The sequence below is a fragment of the Malurus melanocephalus genome, unplaced genomic scaffold (genome assembly GCF_030028575.1).
Source record: "Malurus melanocephalus ecotype Western Australia unplaced genomic scaffold, MMel_1.1 scaffold_81, whole genome shotgun sequence".
In the NCBI taxonomy this organism is placed as follows: Eukaryota; Metazoa; Chordata; class Aves; order Passeriformes; family Maluridae; genus Malurus; species Malurus melanocephalus.
Window position 1 is genome coordinate 1,828,021 of NW_026623313.1, and position 25,199 is coordinate 1,853,219.

General features: G+C 35.2%; 1 protein-coding gene across 1 annotated transcript in view; it reads right to left on the reverse strand.

Moving 5' to 3' along the window:
- KCNH7 (potassium voltage-gated channel subfamily H member 7) overlaps nt 1-25,199 on the reverse strand; it is a 207,952-nt gene that overhangs the window by 83,734 nt on the left and 99,019 nt on the right. The window lies entirely within an intron of this gene.

A 25,199-nucleotide genomic window follows, 5' to 3' on the forward strand; every position in this document is an offset into this window, starting at 1 on the left:
GTGCTGATAATTTTCAATAATTTTCAGGAGTGTTTGACTTAACTGTTACATACAATTGAAAGTATTAATTTAAAAATAGGCTGGTTTTCACATAGATATACTCAGCCTATACTGAAAATAATAGAGTGCCTCTGGCACTTGGGATGTTCTGTTTAGAAGCCTAATTGCAGATTTAAGGAATCCTTTGTGTTAATTCTTCCACTATAGCTTTAGAAGTTTCAGTTGACAAGGTCATTAGTTTTGATTAAATTCCTTCTATTAATGCTACAGAACATAGTGGTTCCAAAAATAATGTGATTGCTGTAAGCAATACAATAATGTGCTAAAAGCTTCATGTAGACACAACTGTGAGAGGGGGTCTTCCCATGGGAACTGTGGACTGTTTTAATGTACATCATCTGCAATTTAGGCACTCAAATGCAGTAGTCACTGAAACTTGACAGGCTGTGCAATTTGACAAAAACAGATCCTGATCTGGATTGCACAAGAATTTTTTGTTTGTTTGTTTCCATTGAGGAGAAACATGGTACAATTTATATGATTATAACCAAGATCAGAATCTGGCTCCTTGTATTTAATGTAGTACTTGCTGTAATGTGTTATATATGGCAATTTGAGTTATAAAATTGACATGCTGGCCTTTCAAGTTTTGCAGCTGTAACTTCCATCCATTTAATAAAACAGTTAAGCTGTGGCACTTGCCACAGTTTCCATGGTTACAAGCTCAATGTCTTTAGTAAACAGAAAATAAGCAATTTAAGACTGTKCCATTAGAGCTAAAAATAGAAGTGCTGCAGGCCAACCATTGCAACATAGACTGGTTAAACAAAGGGGCTGGAGAGAATTTAGAAAAATCTTTGTGGTTTTAGCTAACAAGTAAAAATACATATTGAGTTTAAATAGTTAAAATTTTATTTATTGATTTGCTTGGAAGGAAATTATATAGACTGCTTTGACATGAAGATTCACAGGTTTRGCAGGTATCCCTCAATATCTGGAAGTGGGGCTCAGCTGAGGCGTGCATGGCTTTGCATAACACTGAACTTCAGTGGATCAAACGTGTATTTGCAAAAGGGGATGATGAGGACACTTCTTTAGGAACTTTCCTGCTCTTGAAGGCAAGGCTGTTTCAGCTTTTGAAATGCTTCCCACAGTGCTAAGTAATGACACTMTCTCCCATTTGTATAGAACATTCTGCCCTCAAGAATTTACAAACCTCATTTGTATTGAAGCTAGGGATTCACATCTCTGGGGAGATGCAGAAGCTGTTTAACAGTACACAGCTTAAGAACATGGMAAAAAGAGCAGAGGATTGAAAATTTAAGCTGTATGTAGAAATATTTCAGAAACAAAAAACTGAAAGTTTCATATGTGGCTTGATTTAGCACGGTTTCTTCGAACACCAAATACACTACGGGCTAGTAAGTCCACTGTACTTTGTTAATGTGAAGTTTTACCAAGAAATCTGGGCTTTTTAAGAGACAAAGAATATTTACTTTTTTTGTAAGACAGAAAGTGGAATGCTGCAAATTAGCCAAAATACAGTGACAGTTGCAGTCACTGGTAGTGACACTGTTAGTGTTTGTCTTTATAGTAGAGACACTGCTATCTKCTGTACACTTATCATTATCTAGCTCCATAGAAGTGCCAATAGGGAAATATAAAATTCAAAATGCAAAGAATATTCTAGTGTGATTTAAMAAGAAGAGATGGGTACAAAGAAATAACACTTGTAAACTAAAAAGATAAGCTTTGAATTGTTAGAGTTGATAGCAATGAAGAAATAATAAGAAGCAGCTTGTTTACAAWCAATCTTATTCAGTATTTAAACCCTGGCATCCCACTGTTCCTCATTGCACTCAGCATGTTTYCCCTGTTTTGTCTCTATGCTGAATATTTCAAAAGTAAGGTATGCTTCCAATAAGCAATAAAAATGGTAATGAAGTTTTTGGAATTTGCATGTCTTATCTAAGAGCCCAGAGCAAGTGGATGATTTAATGAAAACAGCTAAGAGAATTATACCTTTATAATTAATAAATTCAATATCCAGCAATATATCTGAATTTTCTCACTATTACTATTGAGGACTATTCATGAAATATACCTGTTTTGCTCTCTAGTTATCATTGTTGGAGATGATAGAGGCCGAGCTGGATATTTTCTTGTCAGCCTAAATTCTATGGTTATAGGGACTTGTTTTATTTTATTTATAATATTGTAAAGCCCACTGTTTCATCTAGTTAAATAAGTGGAAAATATCTATATGAGAAGAACATATTTCACTCCCCTATTTGMTGTGTGGCTATGATGTATGATTCCATGGCTATGTATTCAACAGTATGATTTCACAAGACCACAGAGCCTTGTGTGGAAAAAGTAACTGCCAAAATACATACATAAGTGACAGTAAATATTTAAGAAATAATGACTTAGGGTGTATTATATAAGGATATATGGCACTATTTGAGCAATTCTGATGAAACAAAGCCTATTTAACTATCTATCTGYATAGTATTTAAAGTTGACTTGCTTCAAGAGAGAATTACAAGGCAGGTACATCAAGCCAATTGATCTGGTTCATAAAATCTATTTACCTTTTTATTGATTTTGTATAGGARATTTTAGGGCAAATTTTTATCACATTGCACCACTGCATTCATTTATTTGAATTGAAGTAGTTCTGTTTATAAGCATTTTGGAGAGGACAATACAATTAATGCAACAGTGAAAACATTCCAAATTCCCACATGAGAAACTCTGATAAGGAAACTTTGAAAAAGGACAAATCCCAAATAACTATTTTGATTCMGCCTTCCTGGGAATCAAATCTTCATAGGCCATTATATATGCCAAGCTCAAAGATCTCTGAAAAATGGGACGCTAATTGTCCTAATTCTGCAGAATTGCCCTGGTTCATACAACAAGGATCTTTCAAAATTCATCATGGTTCTACAGAATAGATCTGGAACTCTCTTGCCTTGAATGGGTCTGACAGTTGCTATCTGCATTTCACCATTTAAAAATTTATACTTCTCYACTCAGTACCAATTTGAGGACAGGCTTCATAGGGTTGAGAATGGTTTCAATGTATTTTGGAACCAATCTTGGCTCCCTATGCCAAAGAATTTATGACTTTTCAGATATTTTTTGTTACTAGAGCTGCATAGACAAGTGACTGAGGCTATAGAAGGAAAAATTTCGAACATGTCCTCTGTGCACATATAGACATTTCTGGACAGGATAATCTCACAACAGAGTTTTCCAGGTTTGTGGTAAWTTTTTACTTCTATGACCTACAGGTAGCCCATTGTAGGTATCTGTACAATCCATAGCCACCTTTGCTCATTTAGAATTGAAGGTGACAAAGAATAAATGAAAACATAACAAAGGAGGAGCCAACAATAGCTGCCTTACTAGAACAAGACCAAAACCAGCTTAAAAATAGAGGTAGAGATACTCTACATTTCCAGATCTAGGCAGTCCTGTTTGCTGTTTGCAAGACAGCTCTGAATGAAACATGTCTTCAGTATCACAATTTTATGGTARTACAGGGACAAGAGAAAGAAAACAGATATTATTTGCAATTTTATTAAATAATCACTATTATTATTTTGGAAATAAATACCCTCCACTTCCCTCAATATGATTCATACTTTGTCATCAAAACAAATGCTCAAAATGCCTTCTCTCAGAGGCATAAACTTAAAAATAACAATTATAGTAGAAATGAAATTGAATATGTTTCATATTCAATTCTGTACTAAGCTTAGTCTTAATTATTTTACTGAAAGGGGACAGAGAAAAGTCCATATAGTTCCGGTTTTGTTAGTAAAGAGGTGAAATACTGTTTTCATAGTTTCATTTTTTGTCTTGTTACYTTGACATTATTAGAGTGTGATCCTGTTATATTAACTTAGTATTTCTACTTTAAGCAAGAGCTGATTTCCRCAAATACAAAGAACACTATGCAATACAACCAAAAACCAATCTCATTTTGTAATCTTGGGTCCATGTTTATGGCCTTATTTGTCCTCTCATTTGGCATGGCTTATGGGGATTGCCCAATGCTAGTAAGGACTTCTCTGGGGAAAGAGAAGAGAGCTAATCTGAGGGAGAATTAATGTGGAAGATCATTAGACCWTCTTTATCTTTGCCTATTTATTATGGAGCCTTCTTCTTTGGGATGAGAAGCCGAAGTGTGCCAAACTCCTAAACGTAACAAATTCAATATTCCCTTCCTTCCTAATGGCCAAAAAAMCCCATTGCTTTCTAACTTTTTCAGCTTGGGGAAGGTCTGGGAAAGGTGTAATACTTGTTCTGGCACAACGTAAAGGGAATTTGATGAAATGAAATGTATGCTCTGGTCTTGGGAAAGGAAATACTGTCCTGCTTTGTCCAGACATTCAGGAAAGGCTGAGRCTGAGCTTTATCCACCATGCACAGGATACAAAAGGACCACATAGAATGCATTTAATGAAAGTTTTGTCTCTGGCCTAAACTGCTGTTTATAATCCATTTTGCCACTCAATGCTGGCAAATAAAAGACATAGACATGCTTCTTATATGGGGTGGGGAAGAGTCACAGGAACTCTGTGGTAGAATTACTTGGAAGGCAWGATGGGAAGGGGGATATAAGATCTTGGGAAACAAAGCTGTGTCTGGCACACAGCTGCTAAGACTTTCACATTCCTGAAAAGCCCTAAAAATAAGGAGAATATCCATATTTGATACAGCTTCATGTGTGATATGTCATTGTGGCTTTATTCCCTGTGGTTCCATAGCTACTGTCAGCCAAACGTTAAAAAAGAAAGGGAAGTAATCCAAAACCTTTTTTTTTCCCTATGTGTTGCCAAGATTCTGGTAACAAACACATTTAAAGACTTGGTTTAGAAAACAAATACTGAATGAATGGTGGAGAAGAATGATACCTGAAAATGACTGGTTATAATTTATTAATGAGACCAGTATAGCAAAGCATTTTGTATTCTCAAAAGGTTACAGCCAAAGAAAAGGAAATTGACAGAAAAACAGTACCCAGGGAATATTTGCTCTGCTTTGTGTGGTTTTTGTGACTTATCCCTGAAGAAAGTCCTTTCTTTTATGCTTGAAATTCAGAAKCCTATTTACCTCCACTTTGAGGTCCACTCTAAGCAAACACTGTGTTAGGTCACGTTCAGTTGGCATTTTGGGACAATTGCACTGGGGATGTGTGCTGAATATTCAAACAAAGCCAGTTTGTCAAATAAGGAAGCATGATGTGTATTGTGATGTGGGGACTCAACATGAACAATCAAGGACTGAAAATCTAATTCTTCCATTCCTATTCAAGTACAAGCCAGGAACAATGTAGTATGTCATAAAGAATATTGTTCCTAACAATGGAAAGGTTTACATTCTTTTTAAAATCATGCTAAGAACTCTGTTCTCGTAATGCTATGTTGAAAATAGTCATGCAAAATTTSGCACAGTTTTATGATAATGGGCTCCAAATAGCTTTTCAAATCTATTTTTGTGTCAAGAAACTATTTATTAAGATTTTCATTACTTAGTCTTCTTGTTTATACAATAAAAATAAGTGGAAGAAACACCAAATTTGCTCTGAGAATATTTCCCAGTACTCTGTGATGTAGAACCAGATCTCTTGAGAAAGATACCAGCTACATAATTATTTGCTCAATACAGTAGCCACCCCATGAAAGAAGTATCAGACAAATCCGTCTGCAGCTCTTTGCGTCTTTGCAGATGGTGTCATTTATCCAGATCTTTGGAGACATCTGATTTGTAAAGACCCTATTTAAATTYTTGGCTTCAAAACCTTGGCTTATAGGAAAGAATAACCCTTGGACACCTTTCTTTCCCGCCCTGCATTTGTTACGTAGCTGCACACACAAGGAATAGGAGAAAACTTGATGCTAAGACCAAAGATGATTATATTGGTTACCATAAAGATCATCTATTCCAGGAATCCCAGGCTGCACTGCAAGTGTTGTTGTTACTGCCCTTCAATGTGTTCTGGCATAATTTTACTTTCTTCTRAAGGTGTTAAGACTGAGACATAAAAAGAAAAGAGTTTTAATCAAACCAGCATCAAAAATGAATGAAGAAATTAGGGATAACTCAAAGAAACTTTTRATCCCATTTTCACAATTGAATTAGTAGATAACAGTCCCTCAGTACTAAAAAGTATCTTGTAGATTTCCATACAGAACTTCAGGCAYTGGGTTATGCAATTCTCTTTATCTTTTACCTGCATCTTGTGAGCTGTGTCTGTATGTCACCATTTTCTAGTTCCATCTAACTGAAAACGAGCCACCGTGAGTGRCAAGGATGGGGAATTCACACGCTTCCTATATCTGTGTGACTGTCTATTTGGAAAGATTCACTGCAAAGAACAACTAAAAATAGATGGTAGGTTGAAATGTATTATACCCATTTTCAATTGARTAACTTTTTTTAAGGGGGATGGGTAGAGAYAAGAACACATCTGGCTGATATTTAWTAGGGACYTCACAGTGATTAAATGAAACCTATTTCCTTTGACATTTTACTCTACCCTCCTTAGCAAATATTCATTCTGTCACTGAAATGATTGCTGATACTAAGACTTGATTTATAGGACTATTTCAGTTTTTGAAGGTATTAACACACACTGTTTAAAGGTAAGGGGAGAATTTTAAAAGTAACAAAGTAAAAAGAAAGAATGCCCTAGAGAGCCAGTGGACAAGTTTGTTACAGTATTGGCATATATAAATATTTGCTCTTGTTTTAATCCATTTGTAAAATAATTAAACTGGCTGGTRAATACTGCTCACTCCAGCATTTTTTAGGTTACTGCATTGCTACAATTATTGTTAACCTCCTAACTATAATATCTACATCTATACTAATAGGTTGCGGTGATTAATTGTAATGCTGAAAACATTTTATATGGGAGGCCAGTTTCCTGCTKTGTTGTTTAAGTATATATAAACATGTACAGAAGATATAGAGCAATTAAATATTTGGAAAGGAAAGAAAACTGAAATTAAATGAAAAATAAACAGTGGTATTACATGTTTATAAAAAAGAGCACATAGTGAAATAATAATGCACAGAGAGGAAAATGTTGAAAAATGTATATGGAGGGTAAAGATTTGTTTAGGTTCCAGGCTGCCTGCAGAATAATTCTATTGAAACCACATCTGGGCCAGAAATTTCAGATAGGCKTTTTTTTTTCTTTGTGTCTCAGCTCACCTTAAAACATGTGAATTTTGTCAGAGGGGGTTTGTCTAGAGGACAGACTGAAGTCAGGAGGCCCAGTTCTGACAGTCAGTCTTGAACACTTTAGTTGATCTTTCTCAGWGACATGCTCTGGTACATGCACAGTGGGGTGAAAGCTGGGTCTGAAATTGTTTTCTGGATGGGTTCTCATTACTGGCAGCTTGCAAAGATGGTATGTTCAAATATGAGTGTTCCTTGGAATCATTCAGGCCCTAAACTTAGCCTAAAATCTCTTACACCTTGYCCTTTCTTTTTCCAGAAGTATTTAGCAAATTGCGTTACTTCTGAAAAGCAATGTCTCTGACTTCTTACTGGGGATATTTTTGTCTCTGCATATGCAGCTGAACATCTTGTGCCCAGTTCCTTGCATTTTGTAAAGTTTCTGAGTGCACTGCACATTGTCTATCACCTGATGCTAAGAAGTCAGACGTGGAAAGTCAGGGCAGACTGCACAAAGGGCTACATCTATTAAAAGAACTTAATTGTTAAGCCTGCAAACCCTTTGTAAATTAATTGTTGAAGTACTGAGGAAGATTTTTCATTATTTTGTATGTGTTACAGTCTGTGTGAATGAAGCAAGTCCAATGCCTTATATCTTGTTTTCTTAGTATAAATATTTCTTTTACAGACACTTGCAGTATAGTTGTAGTGAAGAATTCACTTCATGAATTTCATAACTGAAGATTTTAACAGTGAATCATTGCAAACAGCATTGCTATTTTAGAAAGAAACTGAAATATTTCACTGAGAAATTTTTAAAATTATTTTTTGTTATTCTTAAAGCACAATATTAAACAGAGATTTTTTTCTACATTGCATATCAYTCCCRTAAGAGTAAAAAAWTTAAGTGTGCATTTTACCGAGAATATATTAAAAAGCAATTTTCAGTATTAAGAGTGAATAGTAAATCCACTGTTTGCTCAAGTGTGTGATACATCTGAACTGGGGACATTTTAAAAGAAGGTATTTTTGTTAGGCACTAAAACATAGATATACTTGACTAGAGCTTTTTGTCTATTGACAAAAGAGAACTCAGAATGTAATATTTTAAAACACAGAGCATCCTAACATGGGACAGAAATAAAAAATTACTTATGTCATTGGATATAGATCAGCGAGAAGGGTCTGTGATGAAAGATCAGAATAATTTCTGAAACTGAAGAGGTGGGTGAAARAACACAATAACTTAGCTCAAATAATAATTCAGCACTGTGGTTTGAGTTGTACCARCAGTCATTTATATTACTTTAAACAATTTTCAATAATTCTTCAGTCTTTGTCAAGACAGAATTTTTAATTAAGAGAGGTCATAGTAGGAATTGCATTAATTCAGTGGAATTACGTGCAATTAGAATAGTTTTGAAAACAACTGGATTTCATTGTGAAAATGCTTTGATTTTTTTTCATTCACATTTTCAGTAAGCTTATTTAAAGCATTGCACCAAACAAACACCAGAGGCATAGCTCAAGGTCAAAAACATGGGCAGGACAAATTTTCTCTCACTTTTTTTTTTAAAGAGAAATAACGACTTGCAGAATCTTAATGTCTATTTAACAACATTTTGTGATGTTTTCAAATATAAATATACTTTATATATAAATCTTTGCAAAAACAACAAAGTGAGAAATAATGGTTTTAATTTCTTAGTTTTAGCTATTGGGCCAAGAGTTAGGAAGTATATAATTACATGTGCTAAAATTGAAGTTTCCTTTTTTCTTTATTTTTTACCCRCAATCTTTCTTTATTTCTACCTCTCTCGTTCTTTTTTTTCACCTAGYTATTCTTTTCTAAACCCTCATTAGAAGCTATGCACCTCTGGGCATTCAACTGAGAAATGTCTTATTATGTTCGTGAGAAAAGGGATCTCAGGTTTGTTGAATATTGCCCATCTTGCAGAAAATGTGCAGACGACGACTTTTTTTTGTGRAAGTAACCTCATTTATTTCCCCAAATTAAATGACATAAACTATTTTAGGAACTAACTGAACAACCTTGTAAAGCAGAGTGGAACAGAAAAAACCCCAAACAAAACCATCACCAAATTACAAAATAAAACCCACAACCCTACCCCCCTCCCCCCMAAAACCCCCTCTATTTTAATAATCAGTTTCATTCATTCAAGGTATTGGTCCAGAATATACTATGAAGCAAAAGAGTAATCCAGGTTCTGTTCTCACATTGTTCTTTTTTCTTTTTTTTTTTTTTGTGATGCAATTCTTAAAAGATATAAAGATATCAAAAAGAAGAAGCATTAATGGCCATACAGTATGAAGGGTGATATAGAAAAACAGATCAACAGCAGGTCCCCTGAGGCAAAAGGGAAATGCTGTCATTTCTGCAAACTTCCACAAGTGCAATGTACATTCAGTTCCATCGGCCAAGTGGAAGGAATACCGTTTTCTAAATATAGATGCCTTTCGCATGGAAATCATACCCTTGGAAAATCATACTCACGGAAACATATCTTTCCTGGTATTTTATAAGTGAATTGATCATGAGTAGCTTGAAATACAAAACCCCAAACTTGTAGAAAAAAAAGAAATATTTGTGTCATCGTATACAGGATCAGATGTAAAGTCCTTGTGTGTGTTACAGTGCTTTACTCTAATCCAGCACAAWGTCTTTAAAGGGGAAGAATGGCCAGACACAAAATGAGGGATTCTTGTTGTACGCAGTAGCTCTTAGAAGGCCTTGGTAACAGAGACAGTGTTCTGTAAACCCTCATCAGTAAGAAAGTCAATGCTGAAAGCTGATGTAAGTAGTCAGATCATAAATCAAGTGAAATTATCCTCCCAGGACAAAGAAAGTAGTGGTATTTGGGAATCCTAGATATCACAAAATCATGGGATTTTTAATGCATATTAATAAATGGGGTGGGAGGTCTACATACTGAAGGTTTGTCAAACACACCAGTAAAATATTAATCTTTCTGTAAATAGAAAAAAACCCTCTGAAAAGTCTCCAAGCCAAACATAATGTATTTTTAATTTAAGTTCTCATTAGAACTGATAAATATGAATAACTTACTGGACTAGAAGTTCATGAGTGCCCTAGGGGTGGTTTTTATGACCTGATTGCAATCACTTTAGACAAACAAAGAACAATCCCAAGCAGTAAAACACTGCTCCTTCTAAATAGGCAATTTTCTATGCTTGAGAAAAATGTAAGCAGAAATAATTGGGAGGAGAAGTCAGACAAATACATGAATGAAAATTTGCAATTCTCAATGAGMATGTTAAATAACTAAAAGGAAACAATTCAAAGGTGTTGAAGATCTTAGCAAGTCCATCTGCATTGAGTGCAAAAATAAGAGTAACAAATAGGGATTAACAGCTATATAGAGAACAGAGAATGGAGAAAGTAAATCTGTGGAAACTGAGAGGTATGARATATCTCAAGTGGAGAGAGGAATGTGATAACTATGGAAACTAATGAGAGTAAGTGACTACATGAAGCAAAAAAATAATTCCAGTAATAGGAAGAAATTCTTGACTGTAAGGGTATTGAGGTTCTGTAACAGGTTGCCCAGAGAAGCTGTGGATGTGTTCTGGGTGTGCTCAGGGCCAGGATGGATGGGGCTCTGAGCAACCTGGTCTAGTGTGAGGTGTTTCTATCCATGTCAAAGGGACTGGAAGAAGATGATCTTTAAGGTCCCTTCCAACCCAAGCCATGGTGCTGTGGTTGTGCCAGCATCCATAAAAGGGATACAGGGACAATGAAATAACTGTATGGCAGTAAACCTGACATGAGTTGTAAGCAAAATAAGGAAACCTGTGATGTTAGATTACGTGACGTAATTATTCTTTCAATAAAGAATACGTGACAGGAGTATAACTAATGCCACTCAGTGTGATAACACGGACATTATTAATGGAAAAGAAATCTCCTTGATGATTATATTCTTTTGAAAAAAAAMCAACCAAGTTGTCATTACAGATATATGCTTTTGTAAGATATTCTACTGATTTTTGTGCAACATTTTAATAAAGTAATAGTACTATACTTATAAAAAGCTCATTACATGGTTTACAAATTGTCTGAGAGCTTCCAAAAAGTCCTTAATGGAAGATCACAATTCACTACCCATTTCTCGTCAAAGTCCACAGAAATTACCACAGTAGTAATAACTTGCTTTGAAAAGATTTGAAGAAAATATAAAATCCTTCTATGAAGGATTCATGAACCACTTTTGAAGTAGCTAAGAATATCAAATGAGTCAAAATAGAAACATTCACATTACTCTGTTAGTGGGACATTAAATGCAAACAAATGCATTATGAAATGGTAAATTTAGTCAGATATAGAACCAGGGCATGTAGACGGAAATGAAAAAAGAGCTATATCCTGGAGTGTKCTGTCTCACAAAAGAAATAATAGGATAATATGTAAGAATGGTGAATGTACCCTGTAGAAAGAAATAGAATAAGAAGACAACCTTTTCCTACWTATATAGCACTCAGGAGACTAAAACTGGATGGCTGCATACATTTTCTGGCATCTGAATTCTTAAAGTCCTAAAAATGACCAGACAAATAGCATTCTTCAGAATGGTGTGAATCTTGAAGATGTCAATCTTTGTTGTTTAGTGAAAACTAGACTGAGAAATGACTTGCATTGCAACCAGCAACTTCATGGAAGGAGAGCTGAACACTAAGTAGCTGCTGAGTCTAGCAGAAAGAACCTAAATGTTTGGAAGGTAAAAGCAGAGAGCTCAATGTGTATCCTCTGCACACAGAGGATCAGAGGAAGCAGTGGTTCTCCCTCTCTGTTTTTAAATCAAGACTGGAAGAAACAGACAAGTCCTTTTAATCAACAGAACCACCTATGTWTATTCATTTTCATAAAGTTCTGATGTTTCTTCTGAAAAACTCATTTCAATCAAGGAGGAATTCAGTGCTTCCTGTCCCRACTTTGCTCTGAGTACACAGTGCTCATAAACCAAGATGCAGCCTCTGCCCTCACTGTAYTTGGGATTAAAATTTCATGTGCTCTCCTTAATCAGTTGGTAAAGTTTCAAAAGCTGTTCATGATTTTGTCAGATTTTGATCTGATCTTAGAAAGAGGAGGGATCCTAGTAGAAGCAAGGTGACATGGGAAGAACAGAGAGATGCTACTTGCCACTGTAGGGAGAAATTTTGCGTGGCCAAAGCTCAGTTTGAGTTGATGATCCTGATGGGCCCCTTCTAACTCAGCATAAACTATGGTTCAATGATTCCATGGGATCTCATTTTAGCACATTTTGGCACATCCTTGTGTAATGGTGGTGTAGCAGTGGGTTACATTCACAAAGCATGATTCCTAACCTTTTCCTCTCTCCTGCTGATGGACTTAGCAGCAGATGGCTGTGGAATGCGCATGCCTGCTTTTCACTCAGATACATCMGCAGTGCTCAGTACTCTCCAGGGCAATGTTTGTGGAGGTGTTGTGCCTCTGTTTTTCTCATTGTCTCCTCATCAGCAAAGGGCAGTAGTTCTCAGCACTGACCCTCCCAATAATGGTTGCTGGAAAACGTGTTTGGCTGTCTGGACTGCATTTGCTGCTCAAATAGCAGTTTCCTGTCTGTTTTATGAAAAAGGCACAGGCCAGATGGTGATGCAGGGGGAAAGGACTGCCAGTGCAAAATCATTATCATTAACTACATTTCCCCMCAAATAATAAATATTTATCTGTCAGAATGAAAACTCCCTTGTGAAATGTTAAAACTTTATTGTTTTGATTTTATTATTTATAATTTGCAATAATTCTTTTAGAATAAAAGCTCTTTTTATCTACTAACAACTCCACCTGATTAACTAAGAGCATAACTGTTCCCGGACATGGCARTGGAATTTATTCTTTATTTTTGAAAGTAAATCCAGCTTAACATCTCCTAACCTTCACAGAAAGCTCATGTTCTTAGGTTGGAATCATGCCCTTAGTATCCATACTTGATGGCTTCACATGATGTCCTGACTACCCATATGTATGTCCATCTGTTAGGCTGGCATGGTGCCATCCCACAAGTTGCTGGACTTTGGCCCTAGGACACGGATGAGGACTGAATGCTTACTTAAATACTTCATGTGACTTCCTGTTTGTGTGGGCGTGTGTGTGTGTGTGTGTGTGTGTGTGTGTGTGTGTTCTGTAACCCTCCTGCTTCTAAAGGACAGGATGGAAGGTATTTGCCTCATATGCTTCAGGCAAAACAGTCTAAATGTAACCCAGAACATCTTTAGGTAAGGGTATTTTGATAGAAAAAATAGTAAGCAATTTCATGGAGTGAGTTGGATTTTCCAAGCTGAGTATCTAAATATAAATAGATTAGTAGCAAAGCATTGCTTTTTCTTAGGAAGAAACCCAAATTCCACAGGTGGAAAAAAAAGTCAGTGGTGACTAGTAATTTTAAGACAGACCATTAACAGACACAAGAATGAAGTTCTCATGTGCTAAACATGAAGTGGAGGTGGGTTTAGAAAGGTGTCCTTCCTAAGAGGGCTGGATTTTCACATGGTGCTTCAGCTTGATTTTATTTTGCCAGCTTTGTTTTTCAAGTTGAAAAATTGTGTTTCTCTTATCGACTGCTTCTGGGTGGCATCTAGTTCAGAGCACACATCCAGGCTCAATCCACGTAATCAAAATGTGTGATTCCAAAGTCCTGTCTCTGCAAACCCYACAGCTATTGACTCAGGCTCTCCTCCAGGAGATGTTCAGCCTGCTGCTTTTCCTTTCCATCACTTATGCATACTTCCTCAGAGCTCCTATTAGGCTGTAGGATGCAGATTCACTAGCATCTCTCGTCAAATGTACTACACAGCACACACACTTTTGACTTCTGATTTACTTCTTCGACAACATAGGAAAGGAAGAAATATAGATGCAAGAGAATTTTCTAGGGCAAAATCACTTAAAACACAAAAGAATTCTTTTGCAAATGAATACATTTTTTCCTGAAATGTATTTTCTAATGTTTCCTGGAAGATGAAAGTTTGGTTGCTGCTGAGAGAAAGGCTGTGCTCTGCCTCATGTACTCTTGTGGGAGCCTACGGCACATTCACCCAACTCACAAACCTTTCTGTAGGAAAATGAATGAGTAAGACTCTGACTTCAAGGTCTTTTGTTTGCTATCTTGACTTTGAGTTCCCTGTAATAGTCCATCAGCCTTCCTTGGACATCTGTTTGCAGTAACTTGCTTAAGATATAACATGCTTCAGGCACAGTGCAAAATGGAATTCATAATTCTAAATGATACAGTATTCACAGCCACATCCTACTCTTGTCAAACTGTGTGCTCCCTGTGCTGGCTCTTAAGAAAACTTTAATCATTTGTTTAGGCATCTGTATGAGAAATCTGCTTATAATTTTGTTCTTTTTTTAATGGGTGAAATTGTAATGAAATTTTGGCTAATAATCAAGAATAAAAAAAGTTCATGCTAAGTCATAATGTATCCAGTGTTGAAAATATCCTTTAGCAGAACCCTGTCAAATATAAGTCAAAGCATATTTCTCTCATAATAATCTATTTGCTGCATTTAGACCTTGTTGATTTGGAAGTATAATAACACTAGACATTGGTTATCTTTCAACTTGCTAAACTGATGACCCTTAGCAACTGAGCAATGCTTATTAGTGCTTCCCAAGCATATCAATTTTACATTTGTTGCTTCCATTGAACTTCATAAAAAGTAGGGACTTCCATGTAGCTACTTGACTCATGTAAATTGGTCCCTGGCAATTTTAAGGACTTCAGTGTTTTACCTGTACAGTGTTCTTGAAATTACACATATTAAAAATATACACAGCACACACACACATACACACGCACGCTTGTATATAAAACCAGATGTGTTCTATACACAAAACATTGTAAYCAAAGCTCAAGATCATGAGACACCTTTTATTGTGTAACTATGCTGTTTAAGCTGCCTTGTTCAGCTCAAATTTTTAGATTGACTTTTTTCTTCCAAAACTCTGACTTTGGGGGAGTGTTGCATAGAATCAGTAAGTCATTCATCATAAGACAAGAGGGCATTTACGATGAGGAACTGGAAATAAAACCTTGCTCCAGGTATTCTGAATTATTTTCTACAGGTTATAGATATATCTTAGGGAAACTGGTCCTAATAGGCAATAGTTAAATATCCTGATTATAGTTAAATATGGATTCCTGAATATTTTATTCATGATATGAAAGACTGAGCAGTTAAAAAAAACCCTCAGTAAAATARTAATAAGAAACATGAGTGGAGAAAATAACAGTCAAGACTTTGCATTGTAACTTCATTGCAACATTAAAGATTGGTAGAAGAACTCCAGATTGATTTTCTTAAATGCTTGAGTTTACATTATTTATGTAAGATTTAATGAGTTGTACAGATTTTATGTGCTGATTGAGTCACCTTTATCRCAAGAAATTAAAATGTGTAAATTTCATTCTATTCATGCAATTTCTGACAATTTCTAAATGGTCTATTCATTTTAARGTAATAATTTTTTAATATACACAATATGCGTTTTTGTGAAACCATTATAGTCTGCTGTAAGCTCATCCTTTTCAAATTTCAGGAGATAAATCTGTGGTAATCTCCTTTGCAAGTATGGCATAGAACATGTTATAAATGCCACAAGAAGGGCAAAATTTACTGCGCAGTAAAGGTCAAAGTGATAAAACCAATAAAGAGTATAATGAAGCCCATTGGCTGGGATTCAGCTGGATGCTTAAGCAGATGACAATTTTTTAGTTTGTGAGAAGTCCCACTGACTTAAGTGTCCAGCTGAATATTGTCAGTAATTTGTACTTTGTGTATTACTTTGTTTATATTATTTAGACATTACTATTAAAATCTTGGACATTGTGCAGGTATCTGAAATGACAGTGAAATAACTGAAGCATTTACTAGGCCCCTTGTGAATATGAGAAATTAATGAAGACTTAAAAAAAAATATTTAGGAAAAAAATCCATACATGCAAACAAGTAATTTGAAGTTCAATCTGAATTTCTGCACTGACTTTTTTCTACTTTTGTAAAACTTGTAGTTAGTAGTTTGCTCCTCATATTTAATTTCTACTTACATCAGGCATTGACTTCAAGAAAGGCAGAGAAAGGTGGGTAAAGCCCTCCCCGTTTTTGATGCAGCACCATAGCCTGGTAAGGCTCATCCTCTGAGTCAGGATTGTGGCCATGCCCTCCCTGAATGCTCCTGTGACATGTTGATCAGCAGAGTAACTGAATTTCAGCATCCAACTCTATGTGCCTACTCTGATCTCTTTGCTTATCTTTACAAACATTCCACATCTCCCTGTAACTCTGGATATAAGGAAAATGTAGTTCTCCCTTAACTCAGGCAAATAATGCTTTGTGCCCCAAGGCAAAGAGATATCAAATCTTGTCTACTGGTGTCTATGTGGCAGAAAATGTAATTCAGTTCAAGGTCTTTTGAAATTAATTTCATTGTCCAAATGATAAGCTTGATTTTTTTTGCTTTAATACAGATCTTGAATGAGTTGCTCTTGATCTGTGTGAATGTGAGACAGGATTTCATACCCATCCGGTGCATTTTCAAAACCAATGTCACCATTGCTTTGTATCTCACTTTTGAGATTCCAGACTAGGCTAAGGAYTGGTTGAAAAGTTATTACGGAAATATTTTAGTTTGAGACAAATGAAATGTCATTCATCTACATTTTTGATTAATGCAGAATTTTTATAAAGTTATCTATGGATTTGACTTTTTCTTGGAAAAAGAATMAAAAAAAAAAGGAAAAACTTTTTTGGGGGGAGATAAAAACWGTCTTTTAAACAAGAAATATTAAACTGTTACAGTGCCAGGTGTAAGTCATAGTTTATTTATCCCCTCCTTGCTGGATTCTCTGATTGTACTCCATGTCCCATGATACTTTATAATGGAGTAATTCTTAGAATTGGCAAAGTACTGTACAAATGTTTCAAAAAATGACCCAAACTTAAAATGGCTGAGAAAAGTAAAATAATTCCATATGCATTGGTTTGATACAGGTCTAAATATTTTGCATTTCTTCTGATTAGGAATGTATAAAATTATACTCTATAAAAATTATACTCTATAAAAAATATTTTTTCCATTAATTTTCCCCCTTCCCAGAAGTTTTACATTAGCTTCTCTTAGACTGACTATATTTTGTAGTTGCACTGTGCATTTGGGATTCCCTCAGTTTTATTTTGTTTGCCGCTGAGAGTAGCAGCAAAATACTGATTTTAATAGATTGGACCTGTGCTGTACAGTTGTAAATAATGTGTCCAAATTCACATCCCTCAACTATAGAAACAGCTCTGTTGGGGGTGAAAATTCACACTAAATCTCTCACGCTGTTCCCTTTTCTTGAGCAGCTCTGACTTCAGAAAGCTCAAGAGTGGGATGACTCCACAATGAGCACACACACCCTTTGGAAGAAATACATTATTTCACATTAGAAAATGCAAGGCTATGTACTTGTGTAGCAGTGCAATATTACTGCTCCCATGCTCAAGTTTGTTGTGTGTTCTGGCTAATCTTGTGCTGCTACWGCAATGGGCTTCTGAAACTCCCTCTCAACCCTGTGCTGCCATTTGACACCCAAGAAGAGCAGAGAGAATAACCTCACTAAATCATAGCTAGCAAGGGAACCAAAGAGGTGGATGAATGTAGAAATCAATCTTACAGGAGAAAAAAAAAGTAAGAACACTRCATATTCTGCAAGCCAGCAGTTCTCAGGCTTGAGGGGAGCCTAGCAAGCATTACAGATTGAGGTGTCTGTAAAAGTCAATGGCAAAGAAAAGAAATTTCTCTCTCTTCCTTGCAAAAGCCTATTGAGCAAACCAAGGTAAGCATTAATCAAGATTAAAGTGTGTCTGCAAAATAAAAAGTCAGTTCACATCCAACTCAGAATATGTTCTGCTAATCCATCCATTACTCATGTTAGCATGCTAACATGCCCAACTGAATTTCTACGCTTTGCTGGAATTTGCTATTACAAATTAATATTAATTTAATGAAATACTTTGTAGCTTATTATTTTACCTTGTTTAAACTCCCATTATAGAAATATTTGAAGGGTGCTGCAAGAGACCATAGAAATGCTTTTATTATTATTCTTCCCTAAAGCGTCTGAAARCAATATTTGCCCATGAGGCTTCCTTTAAACTGCAGTGAAATACATGTAGTAAAAGCCCTACTTAAGCAATTGCTGGCATTCACTTGCTGCTAAATTGTATTTTAAAGTAATAATTGTCATGGCAAGTTTTTAATCATGATTATGTTACACTATGTTATGGAGATATTAGTCTTAAAACATTCTGACATTTTGTGACATTGATGATAGTATAGAAAGSTCAGTTGATGTTACTCTCCTGAGTTTTGTTGCAGTGCAAAATAGGTGTCTTGTTTTAATTGTTACCATCATAAGTGGTATCTGAAGTGCTATYCTATGCCAAGTTTTGACAAAGACATAATCCTGCTCATATCAGCGATATTACAGATGTGGAACTACAATTGAATTCTGAGTGTAATGCTTTCCTACAACAGGACACTTCTAAGTAGAACTACGCAAGTCCTTGAATAGCATAAGCCCACAAACATACTGGCATGCAAGAAAGACACATTCTTTTCACCTGTCAACCTGACTTGGGAATGTGCATTTATATCTTTTAATGACAGTGGTATACAACATTTGAAGTCAAAGTATGTCAGAAGACCCAGAGTACTAAATGCTGCCCAAAGTGTAGACTAAAGTTATATTAAATGGGGAGATGATGTGGGTGGATGGATCTCTGTTTCCATTTTTTATGTATCKGAACCACACTTTTGGACTATGTTTGCAGTTGAATAGATACTATAAAATATTTAAATTGGTATAAAAGTTGGCAGAAGCCAAAGACTGGCATTAAAAGCATATACGTTAGAAAATTAGAAGCTCTATTGCTTGCACAGTCTAAAYTAATATAGGTAGTCTAAAGTAACATGTGCATATATTGTTGCTGGAAATTTTGGAGATCTATTAAAGTTTAAATAAAGAGAGTATTTATAAATACCAGATAAAATATAGAGATAACTTTATCTAATAGTTTAAAACATTGGAAACTCAAAGAATAGTATGTAACACTTGAGGACTAATTTTTTACTAGACCGTGATCTTCAGACCTATTTCTACATAAATATGACATGGGTTATCTCTTGATGCAATACTCAAAGGTGGAGAAATGAAGATAGGAATACAATACTTCTCTATTTCACTAAACCATATCCTTTTGCTTGAAAAAAAAATTTAGCCTTTTTGTTTTTTCTGTTTTGTTGTTGTTTGTATTTCCCACCCACATGAAGAGTAAATATCATTGTTTTATCAGTTATAAATAAAGTGTTCCTGTCAGAACTCCAGTCCAGTGTATGGGGTCTCTTCCAGTTTGCAGCTAGTATGCTTTGGACTTGCATCATTCTAAGTGTATTTCTTCTTGCATGGCAGAGGCAGAGCTCTTCCTAGTTTCTTAGAATGCTRTGGGTGTGAAGACAAAATGTGTCCCTCAAATGGCTTAGGCAGGTCCCTAATTTTATAAGAGCTGACATGATATTTAATGCAGAGAAAGACAAATTTATGTTTTCATAGTAWACATTCAATTACGTCTAATTCCTTCTAGTCCTTACTCTTTACACTTTTGTGCCTGCATGAGAGCACAATACTGCATATCTGCAATTGTCATGCAGTAAGACACAAAATGTGAATAACTGTCACATTCTTTTTCTGACTCGCACAGGGTTATTTTAAGTTGTCCAGCACTATTTAATACATCATTATTTATAATTTTCCCTTTGCAGCTTCATCTGCCAGAAATGTTCATCTTTATTCACACCCTCAGGAAACACAAGCAGAGTCTTCTACACAGTCAAGATATGTTGAAATTTTGCCTCTTCTACAGACAGAGTATTSCCTAAGGGACAGCATAACATCTGTGCTTTCTGCCAACGTGAGAAAACTGGTCATGCTGCTGAAAAGCAATGGTGGTGGCACATGCAATGTACCTTGGCCTCGAATCTTTTCCCTTCTGCTGAAAAAAGAAATGAAAATTACCTTGCAAATCAGTTGCACTAATAAATTTTCTCATCTGTTGGRTGAGATGGAGTCAGAAATAATTTCTTGGATAGTTTTCCAGGTGCCAGACTAAATCCTAAACTTTGGCTGAAAGAATAATCTTAAGAACAAATGTATATATTGGTCCTCGTCCTAAAAAAGTTGGAGACATGTTAGGAAATAAAATATTCATAGTAGTATTTATCCTCTCATAATCTAATAKAAGCTAGCACAAAGTATAAGATACTACCAAAAACTTTTAAATTACTTCCCTATTACCTGTATAGATAATTTTAAAAGTTAAAAATTATTACCTCAGAGGAAAGGACTCAGAATACAGTGCCTAAGACTTACACATTATTTTGAAGTGGTATTTTCACAAATGAGGTAGGTAGCTAAGAGTTTGCCTGAACATCTCATTACAAGAAAATAAAAGTTCAGTGAATGGTCGTTAACTGGTAAATTCACCCATCTGCTCTAGTATCCTTCTGTTGTCTCAAATTCCTAAATATACCATAGATTATTTTTTCCTTATCTGCTATACAGCTTGGTCCTCTTTCTAACAGGTTGAGCTTGAACAGTCATTATCCTGCCCCAAAGAACTTCTGCTATGATGAAATATCATATTTACTAACTTCCACATATGAACAGCAGATGGTTTGAGCTGAATAYACATAAACTTCTGGGACTGTATGTTGCCATCCTTTGGTTCTGTTTGACCCTTCAGCAGCTCTTTGCCTCTGCCATTTAACAGTTTTGTTTTGAAACAGGAAGGAATTCTGACTGCAAAAAGATTAATGTATCTCCCACTCATGCTAGGGGTTGAGAGTTTTTAAAATATTACTGTGATAGCTAAGAATACTTTGTCTAACTGTTCAGTAGACATGAAAGTCTGTTTTGCTTCCAGCTGCTTACATCTGCTCTGTGTTTAACAGCAGATAGACGTGGGAAAGCATGGCTTGGTAAAAGTCACGACACAGTTTATGAGATGGTGCATCCAGACAATATTACCAACAACAATTTTATTAAATTTTAGGATTCTGCCCCACTTTACTTTGTTATTATTTTCTTTCTGTTCTGTGCAGTAACAGAAAAGCCTACTGCTCTGGTTGTTGATAAACTAGCAGTTTTATTTCTTTTTGTGCTGAGTMATTTTACATAGAAATTGAGAAGGGCTCTACATTCTTCTTATCAAAATACTTATGWTGGATGGTTTTGACATTGCTACATGTCTCAGGTGATTATTCAAAATGCCAGAATCCAACAATCATGACTTATATGAACATGACCTATGCTGAGTGCTTAGCAACAGAAATATGAATATATCCAAAAGATATTGGCATGACARAAAGGAGCTTCCTGTCAGCCTTGTGGTGCTCCAGTGGTTGGGGTGCCCCACATCAGCCTTTCCTGTAGAATATGGGACATGGTACAGGCTCACCATAACTTAGCATCTCTAACTACAGTGTAATCTGGAATGGCTTCTTTCTTTGAATTCTACGTGATTAAACCACATCAGAASTTGSCTCAAAAATATTTCTAAAATTCAGTTGCTATTATCACTGACTTTCTAGGTAGACATTTATCTTGATTGCAACCTTTTCTTGTATTTTGGGATGAGAAACAGCTATTCAGTAGTGTGTTCTACTCTGTACCAGAGCTTTAGCTTCCACAGTTCAAGAAGAAGACCATGTTGCTTTTTTTGTGGAGTGGTAGTGCCCTGRCTGCCTCAATTAGAGCTTACATTAAAACAGGTCCTAGTGTAGTAGGAATAAAAGAAAAATCTAGTTTTATGTGGAAAAAGTTCCACTGTTAGTTGTTCTATCTACRCCTGCAACAGCTCAGATTTTCAGTAACTCTGGAAAACTTGCATTACACAATGAATTCATATGGCATACATAACAATCTTTCCTGTTCAGTTTTGTACATATAGGAATTGCCTTCCAATGTATGTTTTCCTGTAACTATATCTTTGCATTACTTTGTTTTGATAACAATAACTGTGAAAGTAATAAGTACTTTCTAAGTATTTGTTTTATAATATGGTTAAAATACACAAATAACTTTTATCAAAGCAATCACTAGTAGTCCCTTAAGTACAGATCATGGATGAAGTCTAGCCAGAGAACTATTTATTTTCAAAAGAAAGATTTTTAATTCCATCATCATTAGCTGATGGCAAGTGGTAGATGCTACTTTTAAATAGTGCTTTGCACTTTTTATGAACTRTATCTGACTCAGTTTACATATTCATTATCCTTAAAAGCCTGTAAAGAAAGAGAACAACACTCTAAGATTTTTAAAAATCCATTCTACTAGTGTTAGTAAATKAAAAAGCATTTATAATCATTTTAGGCTGTCCATGCATCTATTCAGAAACCATTGGTGCTGAGTGATGGAAGAAAATAATTTTGCATCTACCTGTCATTGTCAACCTTTACATCTACCTTGATATCTAAATACAACTCCAAAAGCATATTGGAGGATAAATTACTAAAGTGGATATTAGGTGTCTGAACCTCAATTATTTTGCTACAGCAGTTGAAGAAAATTAGACACCAAACTACTACACATTTATAACTTTTCCTGCTGATTAGTATACACCTTCAGTAAAAACACATACTCAATCATGCTAACAAATTAAATGCTAAATTAGCACTAGACTTTTTTAAATATGTACTGATGTTAAAAGAGCTACTGAAATAAGGTATTATTAACCAAAAGATTACTTAATTCTATATACAGACTATTGGTTTTAACATCTTCAAATAAAACTAAAAGTATTTTCAACAGAAAGCAAATAGTGAGATGCTTGGGGGGAGAAAGTTTACAAAATCCAGCACAATACTGAACAAAATAATTAAATGCGTGCCACAAGAAAATCAAGAAAATTGATGTAAATGGACTGTATTTTATTTCAGTGTTGAACAAAAACATGGTAAGAGCAATTATTTTCTTGTCAAACAAAAGATGAAAATAACTACCCAATTCAAATATATTAATTTTTATTTCAAAATAAACACAGCAGATACTGTGCAAGAAAGAATAAAGTAATTGCAAGTAGTTGGAACATTTTTGTTGCTATTGTTGTTGTTTACTTCTAATATGAAGTAAAGTAATATTCTGTTTGGAATAGAAATCAATTMTTTTTATGCCCAAAACTAAAATTAAACCAAATCACAGAGTTGGGAGAAAGATGTTTCTTTAACATTTTTTCTAACTCTTTAACCTTTGCTGTAATGCTAGAGCAGCTCCATCAACGAGATGCCACTGAAGAGCAGCAGCCTGCATCTTTCACCATGATTTATCTCAGTGCTCAGAACTACTCTCTATAGCAAATTGAGAARCCCCATGGCTACAATTGCTACACCAGCTAAAACTGACAAGGTGCTAGGCTGGTGGGAATTTTCAGAGAAAAAAATGATGATTGAGGGAGCCACTGATAAAGCTGATGCTGCAGGGCTAAGATGGAGAGAGGTGTCTGTAAGACAGATGTGCAGTCATACACAAATAGACTGTAATAATTTTTTTTTTTTAATCAAGACTTTTGTTCCTTAGTTAATACTCTTATTTCCTGCTATTGCCTTCACACCTTAGCCTAGATTTGCATCTTTTCAATCCAATGTTATTTTTGCTTTTTTTTTTTAAACATGTTTTGATCTCTGTTTTGTACCACAAGACGTCAAGGCCACTCAGATATTCTGGTTGTCTCTGCTACATTTGAAAAGGGAGGAAGGATTCTAAATACAGATGAATGAAACCAGTACCCAGCGTCCACCATTACAAATTGCAGGCATTCAAGAGTAGGCAAACTGGTGACAATGRAAGAAGGAGAGAAGCTACAGGTTACGTGAATCCAGAAGCTATTCATATATACCAACAAAGCATAGAAATAYCCAGAGGTCAAATTCACTCACAAGTGCATACAATCATTATACATCAGAATGTGTTTAGAAATTGTTAATAGGTAATCATTTTTCATCTCTAGAAGTATCTTCTTTATTAAAAGATCTTCTATAATTTTTTTTTTTGGTATACCTTTACAGTGTGAACTATTTCAAAGATCAGTCTCCACCTATATGAATAGAAGTTTTGGGCAGTGCAGCTAAAGGCTAAATTTTGCAGAAGCTTTATATCAACATAAGCCAATGTTTCTGTAAACAGAAGTGTCCTGGCAAATCTCAGTACTAAAACAATACTACTATACAACCTACTATAATACAACACATTTTTGAAACAGAACACTTATTACAGACTTAAAAGCAGGTCACACTGTGACACTGTTACAAGATGATTGACTGTAATAGTTACAGATTAGCTGAAATGTATTACAGGATATGCATTATATATCAAGACATTATAAGTTATGAGAAACTTCTGTCAAGGAAGSAATTATGATAGCTCATCTTGCAATGCTAATTACAAATGTCTGGAAAATATGTTATCTACATTTATGAAGCTTCCTGCATTGATCAATGAAGTAGATATAACAGTGTAAAGAGGATTTCTATGATTTCTAAAATCTCAGTTAAGAAGGTGTCTAAATGGCCCTGGAGAACTATTCACAAATGTATGCTGATGCAGTACTAATCTATTGAATAAGTATTGTTTGGAAATGACTTTGAAACCTTGGAAGAACTTCCAGTTTCATGAAGTAGTTTTGCTCAAGTTGTCCAGAATGTATAATATCTCCCAACACAGCTAAAGATGGTGACACTCAAATCTAGCAGCTACCTAGGAAACAAAACTTAATAAAACACAAATGAGATACTAAAATGTATTTCACTTACAAGSTACTGTTGACACTTGCTCTGAAACGTTAAATACTATTTTGGACAATCTAGTTCAAGAAAATTAAACTGAAATCAGTACAGAGGGAGAGAG